This window comes from Canis lupus, chromosome 15, assembly GCF_003254725.2.
Source record: "Canis lupus dingo isolate Sandy chromosome 15, ASM325472v2, whole genome shotgun sequence".
NCBI lineage: Eukaryota > Metazoa > Chordata > Mammalia > Carnivora > Canidae > Canis > Canis lupus.
Genome location: NC_064257.1, coordinates 11,916,523 through 11,933,315, shown reverse-complemented (window position 1 = coordinate 11,933,315; position 16,793 = coordinate 11,916,523). Strand labels below are relative to the sequence as shown.

General features: G+C 38.9%; 1 protein-coding gene and 1 long non-coding RNA gene across 12 annotated transcripts in view; one reads left to right on the top strand and one right to left on the bottom strand.

Moving 5' to 3' along the window:
- The window catches only part of LOC112642495 (BEN domain-containing protein 5), a 1,368,880-nt gene that overhangs the window by 510,670 nt on the left and 841,417 nt on the right, over positions 1-16,793 (bottom strand). The window lies entirely within an intron of this gene.
- LOC118350752 (uncharacterized) lies at positions 4,035-15,530 on the top strand. The gene is made up of 3 exons (XR_004805147.1): positions 4,035-4,094; positions 10,974-11,128; positions 15,407-15,530. It is a non-coding gene; the product is annotated as an uncharacterized LOC118350752 (long non-coding RNA).

Sequence of the window (16,793 nt, the reverse complement as noted above, 5' to 3'; positions counted from 1 at the left end):
CTGACTTGTTCTCATCTCTGGGCTTTACACTGTTGCTTTTGCCTGGAATGTTTTTCTCTAGAGCTTCATATGGCTCACTTTCTTACTAATTCAGATTTTTGCTCACATGCCCCATATTATCTAAAATATTCCTCCTCTATAACTCTCTATTTTTTCTTCCTGACTTAATTTTATGTCACTTATCAATACCTGATAGTGTACTATATATTTATTTTGTTATGTGTCTTGTTCCACTATAATGAAAGTTTCATCAGGGAAAAGGCTTGATTTTATTCATGTTGTCTCCCCAGGATTTAGAACAGTCTAGCACACAGTAAGTGGTCAATAAATATATACTGCCTGGATGCAGTTTTTCCAAAGTTCAACAAACAGAAGCATGGCATAATTGGTGAAAAAAATATTTGCAAAATGAAAATGGGCATGAATATCAGAGAGTGGTTTTATAGGTGAGTGAGATATGTTTGGAGCCAGGCAGACTCAAGTTTGTGATGTCACTCCCCGCCCCACACCCCAGCTTTATTGAGGAATAATTGATAAATACAATTATATTTAAAGTATATAATGTAATGATTTGATACCTGTATATATTGTGAAAGGATTCCCACCACTATGTTAATTAACACATCTATCACCTCACATTTTTACCTCTTTTTTTTTCAATGAAAACATTTAATTTCCATACTGCCATGGGAAATGTCAATTGTACAACACAGTATTATCAACTATAGTCACTATGTTGAACATTAAATTCTCAGATCTTATTCATCTTGTAACTGAAAGTTTGTACCCTTTTGCCAAACTCTCTTTGGCAACCATTTTTCTACTCCCTGTTTTTATGAGTACATTTTTTTTTTTTTTAAGAGAGGGAGAGAGGCAGGGGGAGTAGCAGGGGGGAAGAATGCTAAGCAGGCTCCATACCCAGTGTGGAAACCAATGTGGAGCTTGATCCCATAACCCTAAGATCATGGCCTAAGCTGAAATCAAGAGTTGTATACTTAACTAATTGGGCCACCCAGGAACCACATGAGTTCAATTTTTTAAAAAATATTCCACATATAAGTGATACCATGCAATATTTGTCTTTGTCAGTCTGGCTTATTTCATTCAGCAAGGCCACTTTTAATGTTCTCTTCAAGGGATGGTAGAGAAACCAGCTGAGAATGTGTGAGTAGGCCCAGAAACAGGATCACTTTGAAATCTTACCCCTTGCAATGTGGGCACTTACAAGAGAATCCTATCTAAGTAATTGATTCCTGCTTCAAAAATGGTAGAGCTGGGTTTTCATAATGGAGAAGGGGCTGAAATCTCCATTCATCTAGACTGGCTTTTCAGTTTAGTTCCCAGAATTAGCACTTTGCCAAGTAGCTCCCAACCTGGGCTTAAATATTTCCAGTGCCTAAAAACTCATTGTCACATTTACCAAAACTTTGCCTGCTCTATCACTTCCCCCAAATCATATATTATCCTTTGACAAATAAAGTACTAAGCTTAAAATACTAAGCAACTAAGAAAAGAAAGGAAGAAGAAACCAGTATTTTCAAAGCATCTACTATGTGCCAATAATTGTGCTAAATGCTTTACCAGTTTACTTTATTTAATCTTCATAAAAACCTGTGATATAGAAATTTTTATCCTCAATTTAAAGATAGTATGATTAAAGTCCAGAAAGATGACGGGACTTGCTTAAAATTTAGTACTTGACTCGAGACAATTTCATGATTTTGTGAAAACAAACCCAAAGAAACCAAAACCAAAACCAAGGCAAACGAGTAAGCAAAACACCAACACCTGGTTAAAACTCAAGAGTCACAGCAGGAAACAAGGTGGCACACTCAAACAAGCTAATGCATAAGACAGTTTAATGTAAGACTATTTTCAAAGGTGGAAGCAGAGTGCAGAAAAACCAGATGGATAGTGTTGCACCCAGAGGCCAGATACCACCTGGAGGCAGGAAGGGAAGAGGGGAAGGAATGGTTACCAGACCTGGGAAGCTGAGAAGCTGTGTTGAGTACCAATTACAAAAGTGACAAAGGACATAGGCAGCCAGTACCACTCCTCAGGGTGAAAACTGGAGAAATACATGACACAACTTTACATTTCTCCCTCCGTCTGTCTTTTAATGGCACCCCTGATTGACTGGAACCTAAGAGAAATCATAGGTCAAGGGAGACTGTTGATGTAATCCACACAGGCAGGCCTGGTGATGAAGTGTAAAATAGTATGGAAAAAGGATGGAGAGAAGATCAGGAGGGACAAATTGAATATATCCTGCATACCTACTTAAAGAAGGTCATGAAAAGCTATGAATAAGCCTGAATTTGGATTATACTACTTTGTCTCAATTGCCACATTGTGTTTTAACCTGCCAATTCTTGTTTTGTTCACTATAATACTTCAAAGAAAAGATTCTCTTTAAATGATTATTATTTTGCAATTACAGCCCACTTTAATGAAAATTATGTGCTTTTTTTTTTCATAACAACTTCTCTAAAAATTCCTCTTTGGTACTTCATGAACATCCCATAGTTCTTTCAGAGCATTTATATATAGCCTTTTTTAATTGTTTCTCTAAAACAATTAGAATTTCATTATTATATTTGAAATTTTAATATAGTCATTATAATGTCAAAGGAAACTTCTCTGAGACACATTCATATTTTCATATTAATGGAAGTACTATTATAATGTTAATAGAAAAATGGGTTTAATCAATTATTTAATTCATTCATTAACTACATATTACCTCCAAACTCAAGGGAATGTAAAACAAACAACTCATTTAAAACAACAAAAAGGATTGTGCTTTGGAAACTTCCAAGGTATATTCAGTAACTTTAAATCATTTTTATCTGGAATGACTAATCCCATAGGAACAGAAATAGCACACCATGTGAAAAGAACATAACCCTTTGAGTTAGAGGGACCTAGATTAAAGCCCCAGCTCTATAGTTAACTGGCTGTGTGATTTTGTAACATCTTAAAGTCTCTGAGCCTGTTTCTTTGTCTATAAAATGGGTAAAATAATCTGTATCTCATAGAGTTATTTGAGGATTGTGGTAAATAAAATATGCAAAGATTATATGAGAGTGCTTGGCGCCTTAAAAATGCTCAGGAAATAGAAGGTATCATCTGTTCATTTTTATTCTTAAATAGGGCTTCTTTCAAATGTCCTTGCTCCCTTTCCATTTAAGAACTGCTTTGCCTTCATGTCTCACAATCAGAGCCTGAAACTAGCCCTAAGCAAGGAGTCCTTTGCTTTCTCCCCTCTGGGCCCTGACCTATCATTCTTTATTCCTCCAGACAAAGGCACCTGTCATACCAAAGGTCCCTATCCTCCAAATGGTATTTCTCTGTCTTAGCACAGAAAAGGAAAGGAAGGCCAATGGTTTGTTGGTTTGTTGTTGTCTGTTGTTTGCTTTATGCCTCCAATAGAGGAGAAACCACTCCCCAGGTCTGATGTACTCTAAAGCCCAAAGCAGGGGCAGAGGAGCTGGAAATAGGAAACCTGAAAACTTCAACCCATGAAGAATAATAACCTTTTCCATTGGGCCCACATGCTTAGCACAGTCTGTCCCTAGGGAAACTGGCAGTAAAGGAGGCTGGATTTAGGGGCAGCAGTATTATCATTACTCCAATTTTATTTTATTTTTTTTTTAAGATTTTATTTATTTATTCATGATAGACGTAGAGAGAGAAAGAGAGGCAGAGACACAGGCAGAGGGAGAAGCAGACTCCATGCCAGGAGTCCGACATGGGACTCGATCCTGGGACTCCAGGATCGCGCCCCGGGCCAAAGGCAGGCACCAAACCGCTGAGCCACCCAGGGATCCCCATTACTCCAATTTTAGAAGGTAAGAGATCAGCTCAAAGTCAAGCCAGATTTTGATCAAGAGGAGGGCCACAGGGGCAGCTGCCAATAGTGCTAATCTCTAAGATGTGTTCAACGTAACTGAAAGCATAAAAAGATGATGGGAAACATTCCATGTAACAGAACTCTCTATTCTCTAACTCTTTATGTTAAGATAAAGGATGATGTTCTGAGGGTGGAACCTGGTAAATGCAGAGCAAAAGATGAGAAAGCAAGTCCAGGACAGGTTTGTTGGGCTGATTTTCTCAAGTTCACCTTGCAGCTTAGCCGTCTCTTTATCCAAACATTCTGTGAGTTCAGGCTCAGAGAGCCTTCCTGTCCTTCCTTCACTTCAGTTACCTCACCAAACTTGCCTCTAACTTTCCAGTTACTTCCCTGAGCCTCATTTTCCTCAACTTAAAAAAGGGAATTTTGATATTTTAAGGCTATTATAAAGATTAGAGAAAACAAATGTAGAATATTTAGGCTATTATCTGGGCATTAAGTGGTAGTTGTCATTGTCACTCCTGTTTGTTATTTTTCTTTCTGGCATCATCATCTGATTATCTCGCAGTTGTCTATTTTCCTATCTATCTGTTCCACTAGACTGTGAGGAACTTAAGGGCATGGCCCACATGTGCCCACCTCTGCATCATCAGCACTTAGCACAGAGAAAACTCTCAAACATTTGTCAAAGGAATGAAAGAATAAATGGCTCCTTCTCTGACTGCTCAAATGTTTGCAGCCACCTGAATGGCACTTGAGGTTTATTCTGCAGAGGAGAGTGCAAAGGAGGCCCTTTGTGAAGCTGACCTTTAGGTTTTGGCCCCATTCAGGCACCTTTTCCTTCTTTTGCTCCTATTTCACAGGAAGAGAGATGGTATGAGACATCAAGGGAAAGAACATCAAATCCTAGAGAGCCTAGATGCAATTTGCACTTCCACAAATTGCCCGGAGGACCTTAAATTGCAACTAATTATCACCAGTAATTAGAGCTACTCTTCAGAGAGGCAGAAATAGTGTCCTGTAGAGAACACCCCATGTTCCTCAAAGAGAAATTCAGATGGGACAGATGTCACTCCCTTCTCATAATCCTTCCTTGATGAGGGTGCTCCATTTGGCTTCAGTGACGGACCCAGAGACTTACCGCCTGGACCAACAAGATATTAATGACAGGAATGACACAATGCATCTTGGAAGTGTTCTGAAAATTTAAAAGTGTTTTTAGCCAATACCATACTAGATTCTCAGACCAGTCCCATGATGGAAATAAGATTCATGCCTTTGTTGCACACCTACCATGTGCCACTTATTCTACTAAGCACAGAAAATACATTATTACACACCCTATAAAATAGCAGCCTTTGTAGAATTTGAAGACTCATGCAAGAAGCAGTAAGTAGTATTTCATTACAGTCCAATGTGATCAGTGCTATAATAAAAGTATAGGCAACTGTGTTTAAAAATATATATCCCCATGATACAGAAATGGTTATGGGACTAGGTAACTCAGAGGAGGTGGCATTTTATCATCACAGCAAATGCACGTAGTAATACTCTCGGTGTAAAAATAAGGAAACTGAAGCTCACAGAAGTTAAGGAAGTTGCTTGTGGCTATGTGGTAAATAGGGAAGTCAAAACCAAAACCTAAGTCCTTTCAATCTCTGGCTTGCTAAGGGAACACCTCTATCCAATATTGAATTTGCCTCTACAGTTTTCCTACAAACGTTTGTCTAGCATATGCTTGAATACCTTTAGTGACAAAATGTTTATCACCTCATAAGGCTTCCCATTTCGCTGTAGGGTAGAACTCATTTTTTAAAATGTCCCTTCTTAACAGAAATAGCAATGAGGAAGAATTACTGTGCTTAGAGAGGGAAAGGGAGGGCACGGGCATAACTGTTGATACAGAAAGTGTGACTTTCCAGAATAGTTTTGAGCTAGACAGGGAAGAAAAGCTGGGCAAAGTGAAAAGGATGGAATAGATCAAGAGTTGATGAGGATGTGGAACAACCGGAATTCTCCTATATTGCTGGTAGGAGTATGACCTGGTAGTACGGACAATATTTATAAAGTGGAACATAACTGTGGCAGGCTGAAGAATGTCAGACTCCTCAAGGATGTCCACATCCTAATCACGGGAACCTACAAATGTTACCCTGTACAGCAAAAAATACTTTACAGATGTGATTAAATTGGGATCTTGAGAGGGGGAGATTATTCTGTATTATCTGGGAGGACCTGATGTAATCACAACGATTCTTGTAAGAGAGAAGGCACTGTAAAGACAGAAGCAAAGAAAGATTTGAAGGAGGAAGGAGCTATGAGACAAAGGTGCAAGGAATGTAGCTTTAAAAGGTAGAAAAGACAAGGAGACAGATTTCTTGTTGGAGATTCCAGAAGGAGCCAGCCCTGTCATCACCTTAATTTTAACCCCATAAGACTCATTTTGGACTTCTTACTGACAGAATTGTAAGATAATAAATTTGTATTGCTTTAGGCCGCTAAGTTTGTGGTAATTTGTTATAGCAACAACAGGAAACTAACACAATACATATACTTGATGGCTGACCAATTCTTTTATATCCCCAATAGAATACATGCATATATATGTGCAAAAAGACTTCTTCAATAATATTCTACAATACTATTTGTAATATACAAAAATAGGAAGTACCCAAGTGCCATCAACAATACAACAGATAGGGATCCCTGGGTGGCGCAGCGGTTTGGCGCCTGTCTTTGGCCCAGGGCGCGATCCTGGAGACCCGGGATCGAATCCCACGTCGGGCTCCCGGTGCATGGAGCCTGCTTCTCCCTCTGCCTGTGTCTCTGCCTCTCTCTCTCTCTCTGTGTGACTATCATAAATAAAAAACAAAAAAAAAAAACAAAAAAAAAACAAAAAAAAAAAACCAATACAACAGATAAATAAATTGTGGGACTAAGTCAGGATAATGGTTATCCTTGGGGGAGCGGAACACAAAGAGGGCTTCTGAGATTCTGGTAATGTTCTGTTTCTTAATTAGGATGCTGGTTACATAGGCATATTCAGACTGAAAATTCATCAAGCCGTATACTTATATGTGCACTTTTATGTTTGCATATTATATTTCAATAAAAAGTTTAAAAACAAACCAAAGTTGAACTTACTGAGGCTACTGGATGGACCCTCTGGGGGGCCACCATGAATGTCTCAAAGCCAAAGGGTATTTGCCTAGGGTCCAGTGTTTAAAAATGAGAATGATTTTGGTCCTAAGCAAAAATTTAACAAGGTCTGCTACCTTTAGGATTGCAGAAAAGTCTTAAAGTCTTTCATGCCTGTTGTTTAGGCACTTTCCTACTGTGGACCTCATGACTCAGTGGACATATTATTCCACCCGTTTGAAAAATACAGCATGTTGTATTTTTATGTTTGTTTCTGCAAGGACAAGATAGCTCTGCTGTTGTGGAGCAACCTTGGTCTGGGAGACAGCAGACATGGATTTGAATTCTGGCTCTGTCACTGACTTGCTGGAGTATCACAAATCACTTCATTCTAAGATCATCTGTACCAGTTACCTAACACATCTAGTTTTTGCATTTCTAAGAATCTCCACCACATCATTCTTTCCATAGGAATGAAACCTGAAGGTATTTAGTCCCTTTCCTCTGGTCCTCAAGCTGGGATGCCTGCCTTGCTTTCCACAGACTCTCCCGTTTATTAAAACAAAGGGATGTTTCTTTTCCTAGCTGCAGGGATGGGGTGGGTAGAGGTAGGGTACTTCTTTTACATCCTTGTTCTCTGGTGTGGAGGTATAACTTTATAAAAAGTCCCCTTTCCTTGAAGCTTTCTTCTTGCGATTGAAAATATTCACAGATAACCTTTCAAGTCCGCTCTGCTGGTAGTTTAATTTGTGGCTTTTCTCTAAGGAGTAATTATATTTTCTAATTCTTCCATACTTGTTTTTGAGTAGGCTGCTTGTAATTTAAAGTTTACTGTATACTATTAAAAAAAAGTTGCCTTAAAAAAAAAAAAAGATCATCTGTAAAATGAGTGGCTATGGGGTTAACTATAATCTGTAGGAATTAAACATAATATGTGAATACCCCCGGCTCCATGATTGGCACATACAGAAGATTAGCATACATGTTATAGCTGAATGAGGAGGAAGATTTCACTGGGGAATGCATATGGAGGGGAGAAGGGGAAGTTATGCCTGAGCCCTAGTTCTCTGAACAAGGAAGACACAAGGCTGCAGTAGAAAAAAAAAAATCCCAGAGACCGAGCTGGTTTAGACCAGGGCTGAAGCAGCCTGAGATATGAGAAGAATGGAAAAATGCCAGAAAAGTAACATCAATTATCATATATAAAGAGAAAAGTGTGGTATAGTCACACCAATAGGTCAGAAAGCAGAGATTCCAAGAGGCATGTAAGGAATGGAGCCCTGGGTAGGCTAAGGTGAGGGCTTCAGGACACAGGCTGTGAACAGATCTCCAGGGTGAGGAGTCCACTGGCTTAATAATGTGAAGGTAGTCAGAGACTTTAAAGGAGCACTGCTGGACTGAAGAGGCTGGGCTTTGAAGGATTTAAGCAGGAGGCTTGTTTAGCTAAACCCTTCCCTAGGTGAGGCTAGGGTTTGGGGCACACTGCCTCTCACCCATGGATGGCTTTCGGCATTTGCAGATTAAACAAAAGTTCAAAAATCTATTTTGATACCTGGCAATATGCTACTCAATGGTTTTCTGTTGTGTTCTATGACCTTTCTGCTGTGTGTCTGTTTTGCTATTGATTTTAATTACGGAATATAATTTCCGGCATGAGGACTCAGGCAGCTCCCTCCGGCGGGCCAAGCTCTTGCCAGGGCCTCCCAGAGGAAGGCAAATGGGAAAGCAGTATGGCTTAGAGCTATGTGCTATTCCTTACAAAGGACACAATGGGTTCTTTTCATATAAATGTCACTGCTGCGGTCTGATGCTTCTCTGCCATTCCACTAAGCGTGAAGGGGGAATATGATGTGGGAACAGAAATACTGCCCAGCTGCTGGGCTCATTTTAGTAAAAAACAAAGGAGCCTCCAAAACACAGCCTGAAACCACATATACAGTGTGCTTAAATTGTAAGGGAGGCAGCCAGTTTCCCAGTTTAGGTCTGAAAACAATACTAGCAGATAGAGTGTGTGTGTGCATGTATGCACGTGTACATGCATGCACACACACACACACACACACACACACACACTTTACCTTCTTGAGGCAAAGTGCATGGTGCAAAAAAGTCATAGAGTGTGGATCTAGAGACTTGAGTTCTAGTCTCAGCTGGGCCATTACATTCTATGGGATCATAAGCAAGTCACTCAATGCTTTAGGCCCCCAATCTCCTAACCTGCAAAATAAGATGATTTGATTCAATAATTGTCTCCTCTGTGCCAGGCATTGTGTGATGTGACTTAGTTTCATCATTAGAATGAGTCTGCCAGGAAACGTTATAATCTAAGTTCCTCAGGATAGGAAGTATCTCTTTCATTGCACTTAACCATTCCTTACTATAATTTATTTATATAATACCTGCCTCTCACCCTAGATCATGACACTTTCAGGACAAAAGTAGGTCTAATTTAACCTGTGTTCCTAGTGTCAGGACCTGTCAGAGTAAGGCTCACACAAGAAGAACAGAGGGTTGTTCAAGATTAAAGCCCAACTGATTGCTAACTTCTCTAAAACACCATCTAGGAGCAGAAAGTTATGAAAAGTTCTCCCTGTAGCTTTGGCTTTTTTGATACCAGACCAGCAAGAGTGTTCATCTGTCTTTTATACATACACAGTCACACACATGCACACACACACATGCGCACACACACACACACACACACACACACACTCAGTCTAGTGTGCCAGCAATAACAGTCCAGGATCTATCAGGCAAAATCAGAATTCACAGTGATAGGAAATGGGAGCAGTTTGAGGGGACCTTTTTCATAGACTCATAAAGCAGAAACTGAAATCGATATTAGCACTCAAGATGTATATGGAGTACCTTGGGATCAATGCTTATGGAAGGGCAGGGATGGAAGGAGGAGAGGATGGAGGGAAAACTGAGTCATGATGCAAGCCCAAGGGCAGTCTCAGCTATATACCATTGGGGAGCTATGGAGCTAGAATGGTCTTTGAGAGTTGTTCCAAATTGGGCCTCCATGAATCAGTTATTTGATGTGGAATCCCTAGGAAGAGGCATAACTGTGGCCTGTGTTATAGCTTACAGCTGAAGTCTGTCTGCTGAAAACACTCCTAGGAGGTGGGGCAATAAGTCTTCCTTGAAGGGGAATATGGTTGGTGCATCATAATAACCATCACAGATCTTAAGGTCACTAAGTTCGGACTGGCAATGAGTCAAGAGGCATAAAACTCTAACAAGACTGAACAGCTGGTAGAAAGGGATAAGAAAACATCTGCTAGGGTAGAAGTCACAACAGGCAGCTTAGGGTCCCAGACGTTCACAATGGGATTAGGGATCATAAGTCCAAGCTGACAATGGGCCAAATCCAGGGAATCAGGCAATGTTCACAGAGTAGGCAGGGCTCAACTGACACAGTAGGCATGATTTCAAAGTCAGCAGCTAGGAGACCTCCAGGAAGTAACAACAAAGAATCAGGAAAGAAAGACTCTACTATTTATTGAGTTTCTTCTCTGTGCTAGGCATTTTATATGGTTATTCTCCTTTTATCCTAATAAATACAAGTTAGGATATGATATTCTCCATATTATTGATGAGGATGCTGAGGCTTAGAAGATTTCAGTAAATGTCTCAATTAGTAAGTGCTAGAGTTGACATTCAAGTCCAAATTGCTATTGACAGAGGAGGGAAAGCACTGGGGCCCAGGTGAGAGTTTCTTGTATGTATGAGCTTCTCAGTGCCCAGATGAAGGAAAACCCAGAAGCCCACAGGCTCTGTGAAACCCTAAATGAATCATTCATCTATGGGTCTTTTCTAATTTTTCAAATTAAGAATGAAACAATGACCTCTAAGATACTTTTCAGTTCGAAGTATCTATCAGAATGTGAACCTAACAATACTAGTATATGCTTCCAAAGAGACTTCTCTACCCAGTAGACCACGCTTTTATCTGCAGTTTCACTTTCCATGGTTTTAGTTACCTGCTGTTAATCACAGTCTGGAAGAAGATGATCCTCCTGATGCATGGTCAGAAGGTCAAAATCAGCTTAATGCTATGTCACAATAGCTACATCATTAAAATTACTTCATCACATAGGCATTTTATCATCTCACAACATTGCAAGAGGAAAGGTGAGTACAATACCGCATATCTCATTTTATCCTGCTTCACTTTACTGTACTTCAAGAATATTGCGGTATTGTGGTTGTCGTTTTTGTTTTTTCTTAACAAATTAAAGGTTTGGGGCAACCCTGTATCAAGCAAGTCTATTGGTGTCATTTTTCCAACAACATTTGCTCACTTTGTGTTTCTCTGTCACATTTTGGTAATTCTTGAAATATTTCAAATGTTTCATCATTATCATATTTGTTATGATGATCTGTGGTCTTTGATGTTATTATTGTGATTGTTTTGGGGTGCCATGGATTATGCTCACATAAGATAACAAACTTAACTGATAAATGTGTGTGTTCTGACAAATCCACTGGCCAGGAGTTCCTCTGTATCTCTCTTTCTTAAGGCCTCCCCATTCCCTAAGACATAACAATATTGAAATTAGGCCAATTAATAACCCTAAAATGGACTCTGAGTGTTTGAGTGAGAGGAAGAGTTGCATGTCTTTCATGTGAAATCAAAAGCTAAAAATGATTACATTTAGTGAGGAAAGTATATTGAAAGCCAAAACAGGCCAAAAGTTAGGCCTCTTGCACCAAACAGCCAAGTTGTGAATGTAAAGAAAGATTCTTGAAGGAAATTAAAAGTGCTACTCCAGTGAACATACATTTGAAAAGAAAATGAAATAGGCTTATTGCTATTATGGATATCTTATTGCTGATATGGATAAAGTTTTAGTGGTCTCGATAAAACAATTGGCCACAACATTCCCTCAATCCAAAGCCTAATCCAGAGCAAGGCCCTGATTCTCTTCAATTCTGTGAAGGCTGAGAAAGGTGAGGAAGCTGCAGAAGAAAAGTTGGAAGCTAGCAGACACTGGTCCATGAGGTTTAATATAAAAGTTCAAGATGAAGCATCAAGTGCTGACAGAAGCTGCAGCGTTATCCAGAAGACAAAGCTAAAAAACATTAATGAAAGTGGCTACTGTAAACCACAGATTTTCCATGTAGACAAAACAGCCTTATCCTGGAAGAGGCCATCTAGCACTATCATAGATGGAGAGGAGAAGTCAATGCCTGGTAGCACAGCTTCAAATGACAGGCTGACTCTCTTGATAGAGGCTAATGCATCTGGTGACCTTAATTTGAAGCCAAAGCTCATTTTGAATTCTGACAATCATAAAGCCCTTAAAAAGTATGCTAAATCCACTCTTCCTATGCTCTATAAATGGAAAAACAAAGTCTGAATGGTAGCATAACTGTTTACAACATGGTTTACTGAGTATTTTAAGCTTACTGTTGAGACCTTCTGCCCAGAAAAAGATTTCTTTCAAAGCCCTACTGCTTATTGATAGTGTATCTGGTCCACCAAGGGTGCTGATGGAGACGTACAATGAGATTAATATTGTTTCCATGACTGCAAACAAAACATCCATTCTGCAGTCCATGGATCAAACAGAAATGTCAACTTTTAAGTCTTATTAATTAAGAAATCCATTTCATGAAACTATAGATGCCATAGGTAGTGATTCCTTTAATGGCTCTGGGAAAAGTAAATTGAAAATTTGAAAAGGATTCACCATTTTCGATGACATTAAGAGCATTCATGATTCCCGGGAAGAGGTCAAAATATGAACATTCGCAGGAGTTTGGAAGAAGTTTACTTCAGCTCTCATGAATGACTTTGAGGGGATCAAGACTTTAGTGAAATAAGTAACTGCAGATGTGGTGTAAAGAGCAAGAGAACTGGAACTAGAAGTGGAGTCTGAAGATGGGAATGAGCTACTGCAATCTCATGATAAAATCTGAACAGATGAATTGTTTTTTTTTATGGATGAAAGTGGTTTCTTGTGATGGAATATACTTCTGGTGAAGATGCTGTGAAGATTGTTCAAATGACAGCAAAAGATTCAGAATAGCACATAAACCTTTGATAAAACAGTGGCAGGATTGAGATCAACTCCAATTTTCAAAGAAGTTCAACCGTGGGTAGGATGCTATCAAACCACTTTGCACACTACAGAGAAATAGTTCATGAAAGAGTCACTTGAAGCAGTAAACTTGATTGCTGTCTTATTTTAAGAAATTGCCACAACCACCCCAGCCTTCAGCAGCCACTACCCTGATCCAACAGCAGCCATCAACATGGAGGCAAGGTCCTCCACGAGCAAAAAGAGTATGATTTCCTGAAAGTTCAGATGATGGTTAGCATTTTTACCAATAAAGTATTTTTAAATTAAGGAATGTACATCATTTTTCTTTAGACATAATGCTATTGCACATTTAACAGATGACAGCAGAGTGTAAATATAACTTTAATATGCACTGGGAAACCAAAAAATTCATTTGGCTTGCTTTATTGTGAATATTTGCTTTAGTATGGTAGTCTGAAATCAAATCTGTAATACCTCCAAGGTATGCCTATACAATATGATATTTTGAGAGAGAGTATGTGTGTGTGAGAGAGAGACCCCACATTCATATAACTTTTTAAACTTATTTAAATTCAATGAGTTAACATATAGTAGTATATCATTAATTTCAGATATAGAGTTCGGTAATTCATCAGTTGAATATAACACCTAGTGGTCATTACATCCAGTGCCCTCCTTAATGCCCATCATCCAGTTACCCCATCCTCGACCCACCTCCCCTCCAGCAACTCTCAATTTGTTTCCTAGAGTTAAGAGTCTCTTATGGTTTGTCTTCCTCTCTGATTTCATCTTATTTTTCTCTCCCTTCCCCTATGTTCCTGTTTTGTTTTTTAGATTCCACATATGAATGAAATAATATTGTATTTGTCATTCTCTGATTGACTTATTGTGCTCAGCATAATATACCCCAGTTCTATCCATGATTTCATTCTTTTTGAAGGCTGAGTAATAGTCCATTTTATATACATATACACACATATATATGATCATATTGTTATGATCGTTCTATTTTATTGTCATTGTTAATCTCTTACTGAGTCTATCTTAAATCATTAAAATTTATCATAGGTATGCATGTATAGGAAAAAAACATAATATTTATAGGGTTTGATACTATGATACTATCTGTGGTTTCAGGCATCCACTGGGGGCCTTGGAGTATACACCCCATGGAAAAGAAGCAACTGCTATGTAGGATAATTATTAAAAGCATGAGCTTTGGAGTTATAGAGACCTGAGTTCAAATCCTGATTCCTGACAATGTGAAATTTACTAGTTATGTGCATGTCTGTTTGAGGTGTGAGATTTTAAAGACACCTTAAAAATGTATGAAAGAAACAGCCTAAAGGGTATTCTATTTTCAATTTAGGACTTATAAAACAGACTTCTTCTAGGCTACCCCTATAACAAAAACTTGGTTCCTGTGGGATATGAACAAGAATTAGGAATTCCCATATTTCACCACAAGAGAACTTAATAGTTAACCGAGAATCTGGCTGGGAGTTTGCTAATGACAGGTCCTCATGGCAGGGCAAACTACCTGGGACAGACCACATGAGGGTATGTTTTCTAGAGAAGATTTGAAAGCTCTGATCAATTAAGAGAGAAAGAAAGAGGGACCAAGAAGATCACCAACAGTAGGCATTATAAGCAGATACTATTATGGACTGAATGATTGTGTTCCCCTCAAAATTAAAATGCTGAAGCTCAAATTCCCAATGTGATAATATTTGGAAGTGGGGCATGAGGATAGAACCCTCGTGAATGGTATTAGTGCCCTTATAAGGGAAGACATGAGAGAGATGATCTCTGTCTCCAAAATATGAACACCAGCAAGAATAGTGGCTTCCTGAAAAATCAGGAAGCAGATTCTTACCAAAAACTTAATCAGCCAGCACCTTGATCCTGGGCATCTAGCCTCCAGGACTATAAGAAAAAAACGTTTGCTGTTTGAGCCAGCTAGTCTATTGTAATTGTTATAGCAGCCCAAGTTAACTATAACAGATGACCTCAGATGACTATAACAGATGACAGATGACCTGGTACACCTTGATGGTGTCCTGTCTGAGGAGCAACCCAGACCTCCCATTTCATAGCCAAGATCAAGGATGATTCAGAGAACACCTTATGGATTCAAAGTTCTAGTGTTCCTTTTGCCATAAGATCAATACACCAGATACTGGTTTTGAAGGGAGGAGGAAAGAAGGATAAGGAAGCAGAATCTGAAAGATCAGATAATTTTACTAAAGAGCAATGTATACATAAAGGGATGGTTTGGTTATGGCATAGGATTAAGTTGCTGGTATGGAATAATTCAGTGTTACTTTTTGTTTGTTTGTTTGTTTTTGCTTTTAATTTCAAGCTTTCTAGCACACTGAAATCTTGAGGAAGACCAGAGATGTTTTACAGAAAGGAAGATATTACATCTTGTCTATGAGCAGCAAATAAAATTTCTGAACCCACTACAATAAAATAAAATATTAACATCTGACTTGTGCTTTTATATTTTTAATTTTAGAATTTGTACATCTTGTTCACTGTTGCATCTCTAATGCCAGTACAGTTATTGACACATAATAGGATCTTAGCATGTATTTGTTGAATCAATTTAATGAATAAATGAAAGAATACATTTCAAAAGTAAGCTTCATAACCCCCTCCCCATGAAGTAAGTATTATTATAGCACCCGTCATACAAATAAAAAAAATCTAGGCTCAAAAATATTAGCTGAGTTGTTAAAAGTTTCCATTAAAACAAGAATTCACAAGGCACATGTATACACCTTGTACATTATTGTATTGGAGCTTGAACCTGAGTCTTCTGACTCTAAGTCTGTTTCCATTAAAACAAGTTTCTGGGGCGCCTGGGTGAGCGTCTGCTTTCAGTTCAGGTCGTGATCCCAGGGTCCTGGGATCAAGTCCCACATCAGTTTCCCTGCATGGAGCCTGCTTCTCCCTCTGCCTGTGTCTCTGCCTTTCTCTCTGTGTGTCTCTCATGAAAAAATAAGGAAAATCTTTTAAAAAAGAAAATAAATAAAACAAGCTTCTATCTCTTATTCTTACTTCTCTCCCATGTCAGCCATAAACCTACCACTGAGATGCAAAATGACATGAAAATATTTTTGTAAGATCGATTCTAGGCCTGGGGTCCTGCCCTCTGACTCATGATTCAGATTCCTATCCTGTCATGATCATCTGTAGTTAGCAGTTCTGAGATATTCATGTCTGATTCTACATGGCTTAGTTTAAGAACATGCAAACAACTTCCTGGCACTGACTTCCTGTTTATACAGTAAAGTCAATAGCCCTCAGCACTTTCAGCTCCTTTTAGTAGTAATCCAACTGTTTCTGTCTTTGGGGCCCCAGATTGAGAACTCAGAAATGTATCCACTGCTGGAGGCTTATGGTTTCTGTCTATTTATAGTAATGCTTTTATGCAAAACAGAGAAAGACCTCTTTTAACCCTGGCTTCTTGCGATGATACGTGCATTGTATTGCAAACATTTCCAGACAGGTAAGAGGGTTAAGGGTAAGAGTGAAGCTATGATTGAAAGACTAGATTTTGAATAGGCCACCTACAAGAAAAGGTTTGGGAACAAGTCTGAAAGGTGAAGACAGAATGTTAAAGCAATAAAGACCTCAGAAGTCACCTCCTCAGCTGTGCAGAAGGGGACGACCACAACCCAAAATGCAGAAAAGAATTTCTCAAGGTCTTGAATTCTAAAATATGCTGACTTAGCCCTTAAAGA